The 23,273-nt window shown below is 37.4% G+C and overlaps 1 pseudogene; it reads left to right on the top strand.

Annotated features, from left to right (window-relative positions):
• LOC115218579 overlaps positions 1-16,135 on the top strand; it is a 24,075-nt pseudogene extending 7,940 nt beyond the window's left edge.
• The last annotated feature ends 7,138 nt before the right edge of the window (positions 16,136-23,273 follow it).

The following is a 23,273-nucleotide window of genomic DNA, read 5'->3' as shown; positions in this document are numbered from 1 at the left end:
TATATATATATATATATATATAAGAAAATAAAAAGGAAAATACGCACACTTACATGGTTATAATATAATTTTTAATGTATCGACCGGTTTCGCAATCGCTATTCATCATACAATGCTTAATTTATATAAAAATATATTTCTTCTCAAGAAGAAATTTGGTCCATGCTGCCTGTAGTGAAAATCACGAGTGAATGATTTTACAAGTTGACAAGTAAAGGGAGGTAATTGGTTGTTATTATTGTTATTGTTGGTGTAAGGGAGATAACTGTTTAGGTTTTGGGTGGGGAATAAATATGTGTAAGAAAGGAGACAGGTTTTTAAAAAAATGGACCTTGTTTAGTAGCGGATTTATGTACAGTGATGTAATATGTAAAAATATAAAAGTTAGTTATGTGTGCATATTAAGAGATTGTGTCTTTGCACTGGTAGAAAGGGAAGACTGTAAAATTTGGTTGATGTTACCTGCACATTTTTCTGTGTTCACTAAGGGGAATTTGTCTGTATTGCGGGGAACGGATTTGCTCCTTATGCAGAGTGATTCTCTTCCTCAAAGTTAAACTCGTTTGTCCAATGTTAAACTCGTTTGTCCTGCAACCCGAGCAGGTTATTACATAATTTAGGTTCTCAGAGGCACAGGTGTAATTAGTTTTAATTGTGAACCTATATCCTTGTTTGAAAAGGAAATCCGAGCCTTCAAGCAGGTTGGGGCAGGTGCCACAGTTCAGGCGTCCCCATTTTTCAACCGTTGGTTTCGTGGTTGTTTTGTAAAGCTTCGCATTTGTTAGCAGTCTCTTTAGCGATTTGTCTTGTTTTTTGCATTTGATGAGTTTGTGAAAATCTTATCTTAAGTACTCAAAGAATTTAAGTACACGAGTGTTTAAAAGCCGTTTTTATAGGCTGATGTTAGGGTGTTTGTATCAGGAAGCAATCAAACCATTCCTAGGCGTTGGTGACTATATAGACTTGTTAAAATTATGGCTTAATAGTTAGAACGATTTCAATAGTTTTTTCATTGTAAATATTTTGATTTCACATATCTTTCACATTATTTCCAATAGTTACTATCAAATTTTAAATAATTGTTCAGAAATATTTAATTTAGTGACAGATAATATTTACGAAAATTTTTGTTTGGTTAACCAATGTGACATTACCTATAAAAACCAAAATATTTGTTCCTCGAAATAAAGCGCAATACTAAGTAAACGCCCCAAACTGTTATAATTCCACATTTAAACTAAAAGTGAGTAAAATTCTTGATTTTTAATCTAATATCATTTATTTTCTGGCAGTTTGATTTGGTATGTGAGAGAAAATGGTTAAAATCCACGTTGCAGTCGGTTCATTTTGCTGGTTATCTTGTTGGATCAATTGTGTTTGGGATTTTATGTGACAGGTAAGAGACTTTTCTTTATGTTAATATCTTAATGTCACATCCTTTCTTCTGCTTCATACTGACACAATTTTTCATCACCGGTGACGATACTACAGCATCATCTGAGATCACGAATAGCCTGATGACAGATGAACAAACAACCTGGCGGCGATAGTTTGTCTCTTTCGCTCAGAGTGTGTGACACATAGGCACTGAGGATTTGGACCTTATCTATCGAATAAAGGTGATGGACGATAGTATAATGAGAGCATCCCTAGTGGCTTGGCGCATTCGCGCGGATCTTTGAGGATGAGCCGATTTAATTGCAGCAGATATACTCACAAATACATACAGGTACATGACTCACTGTCAAATATCGTTTTAATTTTGGATGCATATTCTATTTTTCATGAGATATTCTCATCCGATTACCCCTTGCCTTGATTTTTATGCCAATAAGAATTTCGTTTGTCATGAGTAAAACATTTTTCAAAAGCACATGTGTGTTTCCTTCTGGAAAGCATACTGTGCTCCGAACCTGCTGGGACTCAGACTTTTAAATATAACCATCTCTATTCTATGACACTAAACAGAGTCGAAAATGGAATCAATACGACTCTACAACGTTTCGAACTCTCAACCTAATACACACATTCTCCCACAGTCTTGCTCAAATATTGCCTTGTCGTACAATCCCACCCAATGGTCCAAAACAAAAACGTAATCCTTATTTATGATCTACATTTTAAGAACGGTTGTCCGTTGCTAAATCATGTTTAAAAATATTTCATTTTTACATTCTAAATACCAATTCTTGCGTTTTAAAGACATCCAAATTAAACAGCGTATTGTTATTTGGTTAACTACGAAAAACAATCACAAAGAATATTTTAAATTCGTGTTTCAAAATTATTTGTCTGATTGTAAACATTCTTATATTACAATGCATAGTGAAAGTTGCCGCTGAATTGTTTTACTAATAATATGCATCAAGGCGGCGAGCTGGCAGAAGCGTTATCACACCGGGCGAAATGCTCAGTGGTATTTCGTCTGCCGTTACTTTTTGAGTTCAAATTCCGCCAAGGTCGACTTTGCTTTTCATCCTTTCGGGGTCGATAAATTAAGTATCAGTTGTGTACTGGGATTGATCTAATCGACTGGACCCCGCCCCAAAAATTTCGGGCCTTGTGCCTAGAGCAGAAAAGAATAATACACGCCAAGTTGTATTATAATATAAGGAGACTAAATATAAGAAATATTTGCTGTAATATTTATTTTAAAAACCCTTTTGAATTTACTAAACAAGTAATAATTAATGTACTTCTATTTTTCGCATAGATTTGGTCGGAGACCTACTTTATTATTGGCAAGTGCATGCCTGGTTGTCTGTGGGATTACCAAAACCTTCATACCATCTTTGACCATTATTTTCATTCTTCAATTGATTCAAGCTTCTGGTCATATGGGCGTAGCAATTAGCACTTTTGTACTGAGTAAGTCACTTTCATATACACAAGTACACATGTACGCATGCACACACATATATGGCTGTCTGTATGAGTACGTACAGGGTAAAGACCCCTTTCGGTCATGAATGACCATGGGATTGCACCTAGAAAGTTACCCTCCTAGACACAAGTCCGGGCAAGGTTGTTTATGGAAGACCAGCAGTCGCCCATGCATACCAGCCTCCCCTCTCCACGCCACCAGTGTTATCCAAGGGAAAGACAAAGGTCGATACAGCTTGACACCTGTGACGTCGCAACTCATTTCTACAGTTGAGTGAACTGGAGCAACGTGAAATAAAGTGACTTGCTCAAGAACACAACACGCAGCCCGGTCCGGGATTCGAGCTCACAACCTCACGATCGTAATATATATATATATATATATATACACTAGCAGCAGCATAGCCTGGCGTTTCCCGGGTATGTAAGAGCCCCTAGTAGGCAACGACTAATCCCAATCTTCTAGTCCTTTCCCTCTAGGGAATGAAGGCGCATGTGTAGGTTGCAATGTCTTCTCTTCACTCGAATACTTCTGTGTATACGATGTTCCTAGCTGTCCCTTTGGGCGAAAACATGAAAACATCATTGCGTCTCCCAACGCGTGAACAGCCCACGTAGAGTTGACCGTGGGCGAAGCACTGTTCGCCCAAATGTAACCCAGCGACTTGTAGCGTTTGGCCTTGGGATTTATTGATGGACATTGCGAAGCAGAGTTCAACAGGAAACTGAGAACGCCTGAAGTGGATTGGTAGGTCAACGCCCGACGGTTGAAGGTGCATGCGTGGAATGAAGACGTCTTCTCCCTTTCTACAACCGATAAGTATTGTGGCCGTTATTAAATGTGGTGCCAAATGTTTCACAACCAGACGTGTGCCGTTGCACTGTTTAGGTGGAACCAAATTCCTGATGAGCATAATGGGCGCACCGACTTTTAACTTCAGGATGTGTGGCGGCAGGTCTGGCGGTTCAAGTGAATTCAGGAATTCAACAGGATAATCGGCAAGCTCGGCGGGGTCTGCTATCCTATCTATAGATTTGTAGACGTGGACATCACCAGGAATAGCTTCAAGTAGCTGGATATTGATGGAGTTGACGGTTGTATTTTTGGGTGCGAGAATAGCTCTACCTGCCAGCCATTTTAGGTTGCGTAAATTGTTTTGTAGGTCGTGGAAGACAGCGTCCCGGAGGCTAGCAAGGGTGTCGACAGTGGTGCAAAGTGAGTCCAATTGAACGCAGCCGTCCGCATCAGCCGGCGTCCTATTTTCACCGAGCGATAAAAGGTCCCTGGAGAATGCAGCGGATCTGCTGTCACCAATCAACTGCGCGCGCATGTTAGTTTGGGGGTGCAAGGGCCGTACATGTGCCCAAAGAGCTGACGACTTTAGGCACGCACGCACGGCATCGGCATGGGTTCCTTTTGGAATAACAGGTAAAGTCTACCTGAAGTCTCCTGAAAGAAATAAAGTCTATCCTCCCATGGGGGCCGTAGAGTCTCTGATGTCTTGCAGGGACCTGTCCAGTGCCTCAAGGGCGCCTTTGTGTGCCATAGTGCACTCGTCCCATACGATGAGTTTGCATCTGCGCAGAATGTCGGCCTGTTCTGAGTTTTTGGCGATGTTGCAGATAGGTGACTCGGACTTTGCCAGATCGAGCGGGAGTCTGAAGGCAGAGTGGGCAGTTCTGCCACCCGGAAGCAACGTGGCCGCGATACCAGAGGAAGCTACAGCCAGGGTAATGTCCGTGTTGCGTCTGACCTCCGCCAGAATTAGTTTCGAGACGAAGGTTTTGCCAGTGCCGCCAGGTGCGTCAAGGAAGTAAATCACCCCACGTTGCCGTCTGACAGAGTCTACGATGGTGTTGTAGGCTATGCGCTGGTCTGGAAGCAGTCGAGGTTCATTATATTGGACGTACTGGTGCAGTTCCTCAATGCAGTAGGAAGTGGCGGTGTTGGGGGTAAAGTCTCGAATGTAATTTCTTCCTAGTAGGAATTGGTTGGGTTGAATTATTGATAGCTGTTTGATAGTTATTTGGGAGAGTGAGTTAAAAAGGTCGAGTTGCGTCCCCTAGACAGTCTGTGGTTTGTGTTTAATACACAAATCGGTTTGCTATGTGTGCCACACATGATTTAATTAACCGATTTTTTCCAGTAATAAAGTATCCTATTGGAATAAAAAGGGCCATATAGCTCCTTGGAGTAGACATGATGCTCGCTGTGAATTTTTAAAAAATTCCTGCCAATTTGTGAAAGGTATTGTCGAAAATATGTCTTGAATTTGAACGCGATTTCCCAAAATGGCATGATTTTATCGATTTTTTCTGATGGTAAGGTATTGCATGGAAAACTAACGTCAGAATTAAGTTTCTTAGGGTAACATAAAGCTTCGCCATGAGTTTGGTGAAAATCGATTGCAAGTTGCGAAAACTGCAACAGAAAATGTGTTGCATATGAAAAGCTTAGATTCTAGAACCCATGTCAAATTTATCGCTTTTTCAGAACTGGAGGAACTTTTCAAAATTTTGGCTACGTTCGTTTTGAATTATGACATTGGGCTATGTGTGTCTCAAGTTTCATCAGAATCGGTTGAAAGCCGATATATATATATATTACTACTAATACTAAAACTCTGTGATTGCTTGCTTGTGTGTGTGCATGTCTGTAATTTAATACAACCAAATCGGCTGAAAGTAAGTTAACCCTGAAACGTGAATACAAACGGTATAAAATAGGTTTCACGTAAATCGGACCACGGATTCCCGAGATACGCGGATTTTTAGGGGTTACCTTTATAAATAGCCAAAACGGCGCATAATGGGGAAATACTCCGAAAGTAACATAAACCTGAAATTGGAGTATATAGTACTGTGAAAATTGTTTCGGATAACTTTTATGTTTACGTTATGACGTTTATAATTTGTATTCTTATCTTATATTTATTGAATTATAAGATTTATATGTATGCTATTGATGTTTTCATTTTGTTAAATGAATAAATAATCCAACATTATAATATCCGAAAGATGATGAACAAACTAAATTTGTTTCTCCATTTTCTTATTTGTATTATAAATTTACGGTAAAAATAATTCTTTACCTTCACCCATTTAATACAATAAATGAGTTAATTGCATTGCAATTAAAAATATTTATGTATTAAAAATCTGGGAACGTTACCAACTGTATATTGGATAGATGCTATCCCATAGTGGGTTACACCCATGACCCCTATCTTACTTTGTACTATATATATATATATATATATATATATATATATATATATATATATATACATATTTGTTCTAAAATAGGGTAAACGCGAAAATAAAATAAAATAAAATAAAGTAAAATAGGATATGTAGAATAAATTAAAGATTAAGATAAGATAATAATCTGTATTTTATAGAAACCTTAGAATACATATCTATGTATTTATATACCCAGAAAATGTGTATTACGTATCTATCTGATAAGTACTATGTGTATTACGTCATTGATTCGTGTTTAGTTAAAGAAAAAGGCCAGCGGTATATTTTATAGACCTGTTCGTTCATTCAAATATCTTATTGGGAGTTAATATAAAACTTAATTATTTGTACAGCTGTTAAAAGTTATACTGTTTACATATAATATTTATTTAAATTTATCTATTTTTAATATAACTGGATACAATTAATTAAGATAAAAATATATATATAAAACTGAAGTTGTCTCAGTGTGTGTGGCAGGTTTGGTAGCCTTCAGCTAACACTGTCTTCTCCGAGACCCTGCAGCGCAAGTTGACCAAAATTGAGAGTATGATAGAAGGCTTGCTCTTCATTCCGTAGAAGAAAAAATTCAAATCGGACCATGTTAAAACCAAAAACTATTTACATCAAAAAGGTGCTATTTTTTCTATGAAAATCCCTATTTTTTACGATATTGACTGCTGTGTCGCCATTTTTCGGTGTATTTCAACCAGAAAAATGTTCACTTAAAGAGAATAACAAGCTACATAATACAAAATTTTACTTTTCATAAATTCCAATTCTAAAGGGTCGAAAAGTATTTTTTGTGATGTCATTGGTTTTGAGCGAACGACGGATTTTCCTGTACTTTTCTGAAAGAATACTGTAGCAGTCGTAACTTCTTAATAGATTTTCAGTGTAGTTCGAAACTTGAGCTTCATTTTGCTTTAAATGTACGTGTAATTGTTTTTCTCCATAATTTTAAGAGAAGGAATATTAACCAATAATACCAACAATTGAAGTCGGCATTACACATTTGCAGCAAATTCAGAGCAAACTCGAGCATCGCCACTTCATAGATTGAAACTATGTCAAAACTTTGTTAATGCGTCATCAAAGTCTGCCGTTTTAAGCGCAGCTAAAAAACAAACATACATATATATACTTGTATTATGTTTAAGTTATAGTTTTGTATATTAAGGTAAAATATCTAATAGTTTATTAATAGAAATATATCTATAATACAACACTATTAACCTAATCAGATATATATCAATAAATTTATTTTTATTTTATAATGATAAATAAAGGGTATATAATAATAATTCATAGAGGATATATATGATTCAGACATTTACCAAAACATTAGTCAATAATTTAACAATATAGACATCATTCATGATGTGAAAGTGGCGCCGACATTAGTCTCGGATCACAACATAATAGAGCTGTCTATGTTTGGGCCGAAAGTAGCCAGCGACATACAGCCTAAAGGAAGCATCCGAAATCTCTCCAATCTGAACTTCCACAAAGCAGACTGGAAATCGATCGAAAAATAGATCCGCCGACAGAACTGTCCGAAATGTCTCTCCACACCAGACATTGACATGAAACTAAAATATTTCATGTCTGTTGTGCAAGCCATATGCCAGAAATATGTTCCAGACCACAAGGCCACAACAAATAGGAACAAGATTCCAAGGGAGATGAAGATCCTCATGAGACGACGGTTGAATGTTGCAAATCGCCTCAATCAACATCCCAAAAGTAGCGAAAGGTCCCACCTAAAAACAACACTGATGGAGATTGAAAAAAGCCTGCAACAATCCTATATGAGGGAAAGAGCAGACAAAGAAATCTGGGTTATAAAAAACATTAAGTAAACCCCAAATGCCTTCCTTCATTATGCCAAAGAAACAGCATCAGCACGCTGCAAGATAGGACCCCTCTTCCAAAAGGATGGCTCCCTCACAGATAGTCCAACTAGAATCAGTGAGGTACTGAATGACCAGTTTCAAAAATGTCTTTACCACCCCGTTGGAACACAGAGAAATGAACGAACCAGTGGACTTCCTAGCCGCCTCACCTATAATCAGCAAGGCAGTTACGATGGAATACATTGACACTAGCGAAGAAGATATACTACTAGCCATAGATTAGGTGGACGCAAACTCAACTGCTGGGCCTGATGATTTCCAAGCAATCCTCCTCAAATCGTTTCAGCATGCCTTGGCAAAACCCCTCCAGAGCTTTCTTGCAAATGGCACACTGCTAAGCAAGCTGAAGGAGGGAATAATATGCCTAACCCATAAAGGGGGAAGCAGAGCAGATGCAAAAAACTATAGGCCTATCTCTCTGACTACACACATCAGCAAAGTCATGGAATGGATAGTCAGAGGGAAACTAATCGCATTCCTTGAAGAAAATAATTTGCTGAGTGATACCCAGCATGGCTTTCGACCAGGTCGGAGCTGCCTGACCCAGCTCTTAAAATATTATGACTGGGTGTTGAGGCAGTTACTCAACAACTCAAACGTGGATGTAATATACATTGATTTTGCAAAAGCTTTTGACAAAGTGGATTATGGTATGATATGCCACAAACTGCGTGATCTCGGCATAGCTGGAAAACTTGAAGAGTGGTTACATAACTTTCTGAGAGATAGAGGTCAAGCAGTAGTGGCTAATGGCGCCACCACAATGAAAACACAAATAGTGAGCGCTGCTCCACGGGGCACTGTCTTGAGACCACTGCTTTTCATAGTGGCCCTCTCAGATATGCCCTCAGATATGCCCTCAGATATGCCCTCAGATATGCCACTCTTGTTAGCTACGCAGACTATACAAAAGTCTTGAAGAAAATAAAGAACCCCAGCAATGTTGCACATCTGCTTTTGACAAAGTGGATCATGGTATGATATGCCACAAACTGCGTGATCTCGGCATAGCTGGAAAACTTGAAGAGTGGTTACGTAACTTTCTGAGAGATAGAGGTCAAGCAGTAGTGGCTAATGGCGCCACCACAATGAAAACACAAATAGTGAGCGCTGCTCCACGGGGCACTGTCTTGAGACCACTGCTTTTCATAGTGGCCCTCTCAGATATGCCCTCAGATATGCCCTCAGATATGCCACTCTTGTTAGCTACGCAGACTATACAAAAGTCTTGAAGAAAATAAAGAACCCCAGCAATGTTGCACATCTGCAGCAGGACTTGGACTCAATTTACAGATAGGCTGAGGATAATAATGCTGAAAAATTCCAATCTCTGCGCTACCAGTGTCCAAAACTGAATATGAAACTTACAGGGTGAACTGGTCCACGAGGAATTATAATCCCAGAGCCTAAATCAGTGAGGGACCTGGGCATCGACATGAGTGATGATAACTGTTTCCAAGTGCACGTCACCAGGATGGCGACAAAGTGCAAACAATTGGCCGGATTGATCCTGAGAACATTCAGAACCAAAGATAAGGAAACTACGATGATCCTCTGAAGGACATACGTACTCAGCCGCCTGAGTTACTGCTCCCAGCTATGGTCATCCAACAGTGTAAAATTAACAGCAGACCTTGAAGCAATCCAGCGAATCTTCACAAAGAAGATCGTCTCTTTGCAACACCTCAGCTACTGGGAAAGGCTGAAACAGCTAAGACTCTACCCCTGAAGCGAAAGCGGTAGAGGTATGCAGTAATATACACCTGGAAGATCTTGGAAGGAATTGTGCCAAATTTTGGCATTGAAAGCTACACCGATGCCAGAACGGGTCGATACTGTACAGTGCCAAAGATCCTAGAAATGCCATTGCGCTTCAGGACCAGTTACTGCAACAGCCTGGGTTTCGGGGGCCCACAGCTTTTTAATATTCTCCCAAAGAGCCTGAGGAATCTACACAAAGTAGATGTAGGCGTTTTTAAATCAAGGCTGGACCTCTTCCTGTTGAGAGTCCCAGATGAACCTACCTCACGGCAAGAGGTGCAAATGAGGGTAGCTACATCAAACTCCATTCTACACCAAATGCCACATATTAGAGGAGGCTCTCAGTAATAGCAGTGTAGCAAAACGGCGGTGCCCCAGCATGGCCACAGTTATGAGCTGAAGCTACAAAAAAATACTATAAAATAAAATAAAAAATTATTTTTATGGTTAATATAGAACGTATCCAATCTACTATTTAATAATAATGATTTAGGAATCAATTAGTGATATTTGGAAAATATGTATTTTTGTGCATGTAGACAGGTCGAAACCTTCTCATTCCTCTCATTCAATAATTTTTGAATGTTTATAAATTCCATCCTAGAATTATTGTTATTATATATTTGTGTGTGTGTGTGTATGTGTGTGTGTGTGCACATGCATTTGTGTGTGTGTGGATACCACACTTACATTCTCCTTATTCCTTTTTATATTTGCCTCGTATGAATTGTGGAGCCCCTGCTGGACCTGATTTTGGATGTGTATCGTACTTTACTGTGCCTCCCTTTTTTTATATATATATACATTGCTAAAAAATTCCTATTATATTAATGTATGTTTTTAATTTTACAGTTTTGGAATTTACGTCAGTAAAACATCGTACACCTGTTGGTTTTTTCTATGGAGGCGTCTATGCATCAGGAGGGTTAATTGTAACAGGGCTTGCATATGCCATATCCGACTGGCATTATTTAGAACTGACAATGTGTATCCTGCCTATACTCAATTTTTTCGTTTGGATGTGAGTTAAGTATATTTTTATTTAACAACATTTTACTAGGGCTAAGGCGGCGAGCTGGCAGAAACGTTAGCACGCAGGGCGAAATGCTTAGCGGTATTTCGTCTGCCGCTACTCTCTGAGTTCAACTTCCGCCGAAATCGACTTTACCTTTCATGCTTTCGGGGTCGATTAAACAAGTACCAGTTACGCACTGGGGTTGATATAATCGACTTAATCCGTTTATCTGTCCTTATTTTTCCTTTCTGTTTTTAGCCCCTTGAGGGTAGTAAAGAAATAAGTATTTCGTCTACCGTTACGTTCTGAGTTCAAATTCCGCCGAGTTCAAAGGTCGACTTTGCCTATTATCCTTTCGAGGTCGATAAATTAAGTACCTGTTGCGTACTGGGGTCGATCTAATCGACTGGCCCCCATCCCACCAACATTTCGGGCCTTGTGCCTAGAGCAGAAACGAATATTTTACTAGGACTGAACCCCTCTCTCAAAATTTCTGGCTTTGTGCCAAAATTTGAAACCAGTGTTTTTTCCGTCCATAATTCTAATTGCAAGAAAGAATATTTTCCTTATTTCTCACCAACGCTCATTTTCTAACTCGGAAAATTAAATATCCGAAATAAAACTGAAATTCTTTTTTGCTTCATTTCTCGATAAACCATATCCTATATTTTACTTTGTTTTTTTTCTTAATTCTTCTTCCTTAGATTTGTTCGATTCACATCTGTCAGTTTTAATATCTATGTTTACAATAAATATATTCTATCAAAACTGATAGAATATATTTCTTATGTTTACAACGATCACTGTGTTGATATGCATTCGCTACAATATCAGCTTTTGTCTTGGTGTTTTTCTCAAATCTATCTTTTAGGAAAAGAACGTTGCATTACTCTCATTTCTGAGCTAAATTAATGTATGTGTGGTACAAACATACACACATACTTATATATGTATGAATATATATGCGTTTTCAAATTATCGCTGTATACAAGAGCAACGATTATACTGATACCTAATTACCAATAATTCTTTTATGCCTCTTTTTATCGAACAACTTCAGGTTTCTCCCTGAATCTCCAAGATGGCTGATTGAAAGAAAACGGTTAACAGAAGCAAAAGCACTTTTTCGAAAAATAATGAAGAAAAATAAAAAGGAAAATCTGGAGATGTTAGATATTTTTACAAATAACGCAGAAGAGACTTCATTGAAGAATAGTTTTCAAGAAAATATATCCGAGGGAAAAGATTTACCCAAAGTAAAGAATTATACTTTTATTGACCTATTTAAAACATGGCGGATTGCATTAATCACACTTAATATTTGCTTTAGCTGGTAAATATCCTTTTAACAATTTCTAATGTATGTTAATTGTATGTTAATGTTATGTTGCCATTAAATTCTCAGATAAAATTAATATTGGCCAATATTAAATAGCATTAGGGAGTCGGGAGACAAACATAACTGAATTGTTTATTGGAATATCATCTATGTTAGTCACTGAGATTATACACTCAAATATCACATTCAAATAATAGTCATTGCAGATATACAGAACAATCGATACTTATAGCGATTCAAAGTAATAATGTACTGGTGAAGACATCTATCACCAGGAGATGAGCGTTATTGATACGGGAATATTGCCGTGTGAAGAATGAAATATAAAGTGATGCTAAGATATAGTTTCACATCCCAAACGGTTAAGAATAATCTAGAATAAGAATTACAAGAATAATCTAGAATAAGAATTACAAGAATAATCTATAAGGCATAAATTAAACAAGAATTGCTAAATATTACCATTAGAGGATAAATATTAAATAATTATCGGCTATATAAAAGTGAGAATAAAATACCTGAAAGTAATACTGTAGAATCTGATGAGATACAAATAAGTCGAAATCGCTGTATTTATGTCAGCTCTCTCTCTCTCGCTTTCTCTCACGTGATCACGTGACCGACCAGACCATCAGATGTTGTTACACATAGCTGGTCGCAATGCGTTCGCATTGTTTTAACCTTCGAATGACGTCACCCCGCTGGCTAAGCGAGCAGGCCAACAGAAGAAAGAGTGGAAGAAAGAAGTGGTGAAAGAGTACAGCAAGGATCACCACCCCCTATATATATATTTGACTATCTCTATCTATCTCCTATCTCTCCCTGTCTTTCTATATGTGGAGGTATATATTTATATATATGTGTGACCGTGATCACCGTGATCGACCAGGCTATCAGATGTTGCTACACATCGCTGGTCACAATGCGCGTCGAATTGTTTTTTAGCCATCAAATGACGCCACTCCGCTGGCTAAGCGAGCAGGCCAACAGAAGAAAGAGTGAAAGAAGGAGTAACATCCCATGCCGGAGCCTCGTGGAGCTTTAGGTGTTTTCGCTCAATAAACACTCACAACGCCTGGTCTGGGAATCGAAACCGCGATCCTACGACCGCGAGTCCGCTGCCCTAACCACTGGGCCATTGCGCCTCCACACACACACATATATATATATATATATATATATATATATATATATATATATATACATATGTGTGTGTGTGTGTGTAGTAAGTAGCTTGCTTACCAACCACATGGTTCCGGGTTCAGTCTCACTGCGTGGCACCTTGGGCAAGTGTCTTCTACTATAGCCTCGGCCGACCAAAGCCTTGTGAGTGGATTTGGTAGACGGAAACTGAAAGAAGCCCATCGTATATATATGTATGTATGTTTGTATGTACGTATGTATGTATGTATGTATGTACGTACGTATGTATGTGTGTATGTATGTATGTATGTATGTATGTATAGATAGATAGATAGATAGATAGATAGATAGATAGATAGATAGATAGATAGATAGATAGATAGATAGATAGATAGATAGATAGATAGACTATTATTAACTAAAGATGTGGCAAAGGTGGACATCTCTGTTTTATATGTAGTCTGTAGAATGTTGGGCCATTATAGGAACATGGTGTAGATTTAAGGATAGCATTGTTGAGTAGGATATATTTTTGTGTTTCAAACAGAATTACGTATGAAATATTTTCTTATATTTTAACGCATGTGTAATACATATCGTAAACAACATAAGTTTGGTGATGTAATGTAAAGTTATTGTTTTACAGGTTTGTCACCAGTATGTTATATTATGGAGTAACTCTTAATTCCGTTGATATGACAGGAAACCACTATTTAAACTACCTGTTGCTGATAGTTGTTGAATTCCCATCCCTTTTATTCTGTTATTATTTGTTTACTCGTTTTGACCATCGCAAGCCTATTAGCTTCTTTCTGATGTTTAGTGGATTAAATTGCATCATCTCAAATTTTGTCACCGAAGGTAATGTATATCAATTTTTTATAATTTATGCACTTTTAATTATTTTTCAAGGAGATCATTATTGAGTTTGACTTATATAAAATCAATATTTGAATCAATTTGTAATGAGTATTTTTTAGGTTGTGTAAAACAAAAAAATATTCACAAATATATTGTAACACCTGGTTATGACTCACTAATACTGAACTACAAATATGCTTTTCGATACAAATTTATTAATTCATGAAGAACTACGAAGAAAAGCTTTACGCGGAACGACAAAATGAATTCACCATATTTTTACTGGATTTTAATTTTATACCACGTGATTAAAGTGGCGAGGTGGCAGAATCGTTGCCGCGCCAGACAAAATGCTTAGCGACATTTCTTCTCACTTTTTGTTCTGAGTTAAAACTCCGCCGAGCTTGGTTTCGCCTTTCATCCTTTTGAAGTCGATAAAATAAGTACCAGTTGAGTACTTGGGTTGATGTAATTGACTTACCCACCCCACCCCGACCTCGAAATCGTTAGCCTTGTGCCAAAATTTGAAACTAATATTATACGATGTGTTTACATACATTTGTTGTACAGTCAATATGTCAATGATAGATCTTCCGTTTCTTACCAGATTTTGAATTATTTGCTCAACAATCGTAGGATCTTTGTTATCGTTATCAAACTACTTGCATTGTGCAATTATTTGGTTGAGTTATATTATACGAATTGTTACGATATGTTCCGGATGATAAGAGACTCGAAATAATTTTCCTTTAATAAGATGAAGATTTGGCATTTATTTTAGACACGAAATTCTTTGACTTAACAAAAATCATTTATTGTCAGATACGATGTAGGATTACATGACAATGTTTTTCTTCCACGCTAATGAATTTTTTTTTTTTTTATTTTTTACATTTCATAATACCTGGGATTGGATTTCGATTTTATATTTTAGGTTCATCCTGGTTGCCTCTTATCCTGGTTATGCTAGGAAAGTTTGGAGTCTCTGCAGCTTTTGCTTCAAACTATCTCTTATCAGCAGAAATATTCCCGACAGTTGTTCGGTAAGTGTTATTGTGACTTTCTACGTGAAAATGTTTGTTACAATATAACCAAGTTGATAAATTTTCAAATTATTTATCTATGTTGGTTGTTGCGGCACAATGCTTGTATCAAGCGCAACAATTTCACATTTCACCCAATTATTACTAACTTGCGCGCCACCTCACCATAACTTCACTGCTTCACCGATTCAGTGCATGTTTTAATCGTTTTACCATCAAATTAATATTTGAACCTGTCACTATAGGAGTTATTCATCTCATCATGAACCTATCTTTTCATCTTTTATATTATGTGATCACGTCAGTTCATTTCATTGCATGTTTTGCTCATCTATCGATGATGGACTTTAACATCCCGTTACTAATTAAGGATGGTGCACATAGTAGAGAACTGTGTTTACCAATAGACAATGAGCCGTCAAGTAAACGCGACATAAGTCCATTGCTGGATATATTACATCAGTCTATGATATAATTACAGATAATCTCAAAACAAGAATGAGGCGATTGGCACCACTGATTATTTAGCACGACAGAGTGTACATTTTACAGTGTAAAGATATTAGTATTCAATAATTTCTCAATACTACTGGCTGATCAGACTTCTTCAGCATTCCGGCTATTTTCTTTTGTTTCTATGTAGAAATGAATTCTTAAAACAAACGAAAGAAATAAATCCTACCAGATTATATTAACCTATATTATTTTTGTTTGCAGAACAAATGGGTTGGGTATATCTTCCGTTTTTTCCTGCGTCGGTTCTATAAGTTCACCCTTTATACTGCAACTTTCATTTTATGCCAAATGGCTTCCTCTCAGTATTTACGGTGTTCTCTCGGTTATGTCCAGTATACTGTTGCTATTCTTGCCAGAAACGAAAGATAAAGACTTACCTCAGACGCTTGAAGATTTGGACAACTGAAAAACATGAAAGTATAGTAAAATCGGAAACTGTTTTTAATGACAACCAAAAGGAGAAAAATAATGTTTTCGACTGAATATATTGGAGAATTTCAGTTTTAAGGACTCCCAGCGTTGATATTTTACAATAAATGTTCTTGAAAATAAAATAAAATGATCTCATGCGAATTTTAAAATCTTTTGTTTTGAAAATTTCCATGTATTAAGTGATGTTGACTCAGTACATTGAAACAATTTTATGGAGTAAATTCCAGTGAAATAAATCAGGTACATTGAATATTTTGTTGTCCTCAGAGTATTAAGAGTGAAACTAGACGTCACCTTTTAAATACCACATCGAAACTGTATGATCTCTATTTAATAATAGCCGATATCGCAATGGCCCAGTGGTTGGGGCAGCGAACTTGCAGTCGTAGGATCGCGCTTTCGATCCCCAGACCGGACGTTGTGAGTGTTTATTGAGCGAAAACACCTAAAGCTCCACGAGGCTCCGGCAGGGAGTGGTGGCGAACCCTGCTGTGCTCTTTCACCACAACTTTCTCTCACTCTTTCTGTTGAACGTGTATTTCAAAGGGCCAGCCATGTCACATTCTGTGTCACGCTGAATCTCCCCCGAGAACTGCGTTAAGGGTACACGTGTCTGTGGAGTGCTCAGCCACTTGCACGTTAATTTCACGAGCAGGCTGTTCCGTTGTTCGGATCAACTAGAACCCTCATCGTCGTAACCGACGGAGTGTTAATCAACCCATAGCCAATATGAAAGTCGGTCGGTTGGTTTCTTGGTTGAATGATTTCTCCAGTCACACATTACAACGTACATGGGCGAGTGAACGTAAAAGAGAGATAGAGAAAAAAAATTAACCAAAGAGGTGCTGGATGAGTGCACATACTCGGTTTGGTGTCAAGTAACGAATAAAGGAGCGTTACACACACACAGTGAGAGAAAAGGAGGAGGAGGAGGAGGAGGAGGAGGGAATGGAATAATAATAATAATAATAATAATAATAATAATAATAATAATAATAAATATGGCGCATTCCAAAATTAACTTCAGTTACTAATTTACATAACAGTTTCAAATTTTGGTACAAGGCCAGCAATTTTGGTGGAAACGGGATAGTTAATTAGGTTGACTCCAGTGCTCAACTGGTACTTATTTTATCGACTTCGGAATTATGAAAGGTAAAGTCAACAAGTGTGGAATTTGAACTTAGGACACGAAGGGACGGAAAAAGTATCTCTTCTGTTATTGGCACAAGGCCTGAAATTTGAGGGGAGGGGCTAAGTCGATTAGATCGACTCCAGTACTCAACCGGTACTTATTCTATCAGTTTCTTTTGCCGAACCGCAAATTTACGGAGATGTAAACACACCAGCATCGGTTGTCAAGCGATTGTGGAGGGACGAACAGAGGCACACACTCACAAATACATACATACAAATATATATATATACATATATATATATATATATACATATTACAAAGTAAGATAGGGGTTATGGGTGTAACCCACTATGGGATATAATTTATCCAATATACTGTTGGTATAATATTTTTTGTATGCTTTTGATGTTCTCATTTGTAAAATGAATAAATAATCCATTATAATATCCGTAAGTTGATGAACAAACCAAGTTTGTTTCTCCATTTTCTTATTTGTATATATATATATATATATATATATATATATATATATATATATATATATATATATATATATATATATATGTATATATATATGTGTATATATATATATATATGTGTGTATATATATATATATATATATATATATACAAACATACATACATACATACATACATCTCTTATTATAAAAGGCAGATTTTATCTGCCTCCCTTTGGGAGTTATAGAAATCTACAATATAGGATTTCTTCAATTACAATTTACCTAGCATTTTTAAGAGTACAATGCATCGCGTCATGCCAGGTCCAGTTTTTAAAATTTAAACTCCAATTAAGCAAAATTTACAGAAAACTCACATTCTGGCGTGTGTGTCAAATGCTTTTCTTAGTCTGGTTTACACCACACGCAAACGCACACACACAGTGGGCAACGAATAAAATGAAAGTAATTCACTTACTGTAGTGAGTGATTCTTTCACTCTGCCTCCCACTTCCTCTTTCCACACATAGACACGCAAATATATAAATAAAATTGTAAGCTAACGTGCGTGTGTGTGAGTGTGTGTGTGTGCGTGTGCGTGTGTGTGTGTGTGTGTGCGTGTGCGTGAGTGTGTGACAGGAAAGTTTTTTACGACGAATATAAGACCTATATCGAAGTAGCAGAAAGATAAGACAGTAAGGTGTGATTTGAGGGAGATTTGGCTGCTATTTCTACCATGTCTAGCTGCCATGTAGGGGTCTCCCTCATAGGCTCATACATACATATATACATAGATAAGACAGTAAGGTGTGATTTGGGGGAAATTTGGCTGCTATTTCTACCAGGTCTAGCTACCATGTAGAGGTCCCCCTCATTGGCTCATATATATATATATACATAAGACAGTAAGGTGTGATTTGAGGGAGATTTGGCTGCTGTTTCTACCAGGTCTGTTAGGCCTTCTCATGTAAACTCAAGCTTTCTCATGCCTTGAACATAAGACCAAAGCAGAGAATGTATTCTTTTATTCTTCTGCTTTTTCCAGCCATTGGTCTGTGGCCATGCTGGGGCAATGCCTTGAAGAATTGTAGTTTAATGAATCAACTCCAGTTTTATTTTTGTAAGCATTGTACTTATTCTATCTGTTTCCTTTGTCAAACCACTAGGTGACAGGGATGTAAACAAACCAACATTCGTTGTCAAGCAGTGGTGGAGGACAATCACAAGCACAGACACGCACACACACACATACATGCATACACACATACATACATACATACATATATATATATATGTGTATATATATATTGCAGCGTGGAAGATGTTTGTAAGCCATTTAAGAAACACACAAAAACCGTTACATTCACTTCAACATTTAAATTTAATTTGCCAAAATATTTTCGTCGCTTTGAGACCGCGACCTGTTCACTGACAAAAATATCGTGCTAACAGGTCGCGGTCTCAAAGCGACGAAAATATTTTGACAAATTAAATTTAAATGTTGAAGTGAATCTAACGGTTTTTGTGTGTTTCTTAAATGGCTTATAAACACCTTCAACGCTGCAACTGTTTTCGTTCCAGCACACGATCTCAGATCAAGTCACTTGCTATGCAAGTACATCTCTGTAACTATATATATATTTATATATATATATATATATGTATATTGGTAAAAACAGTAAGATAACAAAAGAAAGAAAGAGACCTCAATATTATGTAAATAGAGGAAATCTTTATATATAAAAGTGAGGTTGTGTGTCTGGCTCCTACGATTTAGATTCCTAACTACTCCCACATTTTGCGGTGCAGTTTAACCAAAACCGGGTATCTTATAGTCGTGATTCATATCGAGACCGTCTGGGTATTAGCGCGCGTCTACGATGAGTCTACGATTTAAAAAAAATTTACCATCAATTTTTCCCATTTTTAATCCATTTTTGACATATATAAGGGAAGTAACTCTCTAAAATTTATTATTAAATCTCAGAACGTAAAAAGCTACAGTAACACCCCTCCCCCTTTGTGGTTAGCCATATTGAGATGGCTATTATACTTTACATCTCTAAAAATGCTTATATAATTATTTCCCTTACAAACCCGAGCAACGCCGGGCGATACTGCTAGTATATATATACAAACATACATACATACATATATATATATATATATATATATATATACAAACATACATACATATATATATACAAACATACATGCATACATATATATATACAAACAAATATACATACATATATATATATATATATACGACGGCTTCTTTCAGTTTCCGTCTACCAAATCCACTCGCAAGGCTTTGGTCTGCCCGAGGCCATAGTAGAAGACACTTGCCCAAGGTGCCACGCAATGGAACTGAACCCGGAACCGTGTGCTTGGTCCGCATTACCAGACCTCAAAGCTTTTCTAGTTCCTTAACTATACCATTTCTTATTCTACGTCCCTTCTCAGCTAAACTTACGTTAAACCTTATAGACTCATATTTCATTACTCTTTTTAGGGCGTACCACCATTTATTATTAATGATGGTACCTGTCAATGCCCTCTAAATTAACTTCTTGATCTGCTTTATGTACTCCTCCATCGTCAAAAGGGACGTATTGAGTTTCCAGTAGCCAGATCTCTGTCTATGTAACTTATCTACTGTCAGCTTACAGGTAACCATCTTGTGATCACTGTAGCTGACTATGCATTTATCTATTTTGGAATGCGCCATATTTATTATTATTATTATTATTATTATTATTATTATTATTATTATTATTATTATTATTATTATTATTATCATTATTATTATTATTATTATCATTATTATTATTATTATTATTATCATTATTATTATTATTATTATTATTTTCTCTTTAAATTTCCATATTAAAAATATGTAATACTGAGGAATTTTTACACCCAACGTTATGGGTCCGCAAAGTGTTAAAATCTCCTATCAATACTAGCGAATACGACGTGGCCAGGAACTTGTCCAGGTCACGAAAATATTCACTTTGCGGACCCATAACGTTCGGTGCAAAAATTGCAACCAGCCTGATTGTCTTACCACAACTGAACGACCAGCCTGCCTACTAGATCAGAAAAAAACACTTTTTCTCGGTTTCGTTTTAGTAGAACCAACACACCACCCCCGTCCGACTTGGAGAAACGTATTTCTCGTAGCCGTTCAGGAGGGAGAGCAGATCTCTTGGCCCCGTCATCCGGGTTTCCGTTGCAACAATTACATCCAAATTTCTTGACCTGATGTCATTTAGGAAGCTCCCTTGCTTCCAACTCAACATCAGGCCACGGACATATATACAACCAATGTGAATAGACGTGACTTACCTTTTAGATCAGGACATCCTGTGGACAGGGACTCTCCACATTTTCTTGACTTAGGATCGGAGGTAGCAAGCCTTCAAGTATAGATTGATGAAAATCAAATCTCAACGATGAGACCGATTTTCTATGCGTGCTACACAAGATATTATATGGTTTTTGTCCACTTCGTAAAATTCATAATTTTTATATTTTTCTGATCGTTCAATTAGCCTAGTGGCTGATTTTTTCGTTTTTATATCACGCATTAAGTCCTCGTTTTTGTTGTGTAGTGCAACTATTCCTCTGTCCGTCTCCCCCTCCGCCATCCTCGATCTGTCCCTCTTGGCTGTCTTTTTTTTTGGTCTTTGCTCGCTCTGCTTTTGCTGGTTCGAGCCTCCCATTTTCCTTTTGTTATATTTATTTTTCCTTCAGTTTCTCTCTCTCTTTCTTCCTCCTCAACGTCCGATTCTTCTTCACCTTCTTTACAATATTTTTTAATGTGACCCAGTTGGCCACAGTGGAAAAATCGGGGCTTACGCCCCTCAGCAAAGATATTCAGAACTTCCTCCCCTACTTCTACTATTTCTGGGAGCTGTTCCAAAATTTTCTGCTCTGCCTGCAGTAGCAGGTTGAGCATTTGTCCAGTCCAATATGTATATTCTGTGACGGTAGCCTGCAGGAGGTTTATATTATCCTCCCTGTTTGCCAGGACTGCCTCCATCAAACACATAGGGTTTACCCCTGGTGGAACTCTTGGTATTCTAACCTTAGACGTTCTCATTCCCATGTAAATTGGGATTAATATTGTGTCTTCCGACTCTAATTATTTTACAGAGTGTTGTTGTGCCGTTTCTGCGTTCTTGAACCTCACCTCGATGGTTCCAAACTTCATCCCTCTGGCTAGGTATGTAATGTCCTGCCAGGTGGGTTTTAAACATTTTTCAATCTTTTGCTCACATATCTTGTCAATTTTCGAGCTTTTAAGCAGAATGTATTAAAATTATAATTTTCCTTTTTTCAGCCGTTAAGTGTTCTTCTGCTATTTCCACTTTTACCACTCCATCTTGTACCGTTATCATTTCCTTGTATTTTAATAATTCTTTTTTGCCAGTTGACAGCTATCGTGTTCCACTTCCAGCTGCTGACGCAAAACTTTTTCTTTCTCCATTTTGAATGGTCTTTGCTTCTATATTTCTTTCGGTACCCGTAACTTTTGGTAATGCAGGGAATTCACTTTCCGAAACATCAGAAACGTTATCAAAAATTAAACTTTCTATCTTCCTCACTTCCCGCTCAGTCGATGAATCTTCACCTGACGAAGACACACTTTTCGGCATCTTGCCGGCAATTAATGTTTTCCCCCACAGGGGAAAACCACAGATAGCTTTCGAAAGAAAACTATAATACAATTTTTAAAACAATAAGGCCAATAATATACACAACAAGAGGTGTAATGATATAACAATCTTACTTTACGAACATACTCCAACAATAGATTTTCAGTAACAAACAGACGAGAAATACCGCTAAGCATTTTCGCCAGGCGAAAGTATTTCGTCCTAACGTTTCTTTTCTACTCTAGACACAAGGCCTGAAATTTTGGGGGAGGGGACCAGTCGATTATACCAACCCCGGTACGCAAGTAGTACTTAATTTATCAACTCCGAAAAGATGAAAGGTAAAGTAGACCTCGACGGAATTTGAACTTAGAACGTAAAGACAAACTAAATACCGCTAAGCAATTCGCGCGGCGGGCTAACGTTTCTGCCAGCTCGCCGCCTTACTACAAAATTATTACATGATAATACAGCATCTGGTGCAGATCTTACAGAGTACTGAGTTGTTTTGCTTACGTAAAATTTCCAGATTATCAGGGAAAAGCCATTATGTCACATGAATTCTTTAAGAAACTTCGTTTGCGGTCAATGTTTAATCGATCTTAGTATACTTCGTGTGATCGCAAGGATATGATTCCAATGTTTGTGTGTGTGCGTCAGTAACCATGCCCACAAAAATGAATGAAGGGTTCACACACGCGTGCATGTTTCTTACAACTTGAATACTGTAGTGTGCTCTGCAGTAATCCTCGTTGAACCATTTTCGAGTATAAGATAAGTTAGCATTCTTCGACTCAGCAATTTTTAGTTAGCGAACTGAAGGATTCATGCTCGTACTGACAATACCGAAAACCTAAATAGG

Source organism: Octopus sinensis, linkage group LG13 (assembly GCF_006345805.1).
Source record: "Octopus sinensis linkage group LG13, ASM634580v1, whole genome shotgun sequence".
Taxonomy (NCBI): Eukaryota; Metazoa; Mollusca; class Cephalopoda; order Octopoda; family Octopodidae; genus Octopus; species Octopus sinensis.
Note: the sequence above shows the minus strand (reverse complement) of the source record. Positions and strands in the feature narration are given on the sequence as shown.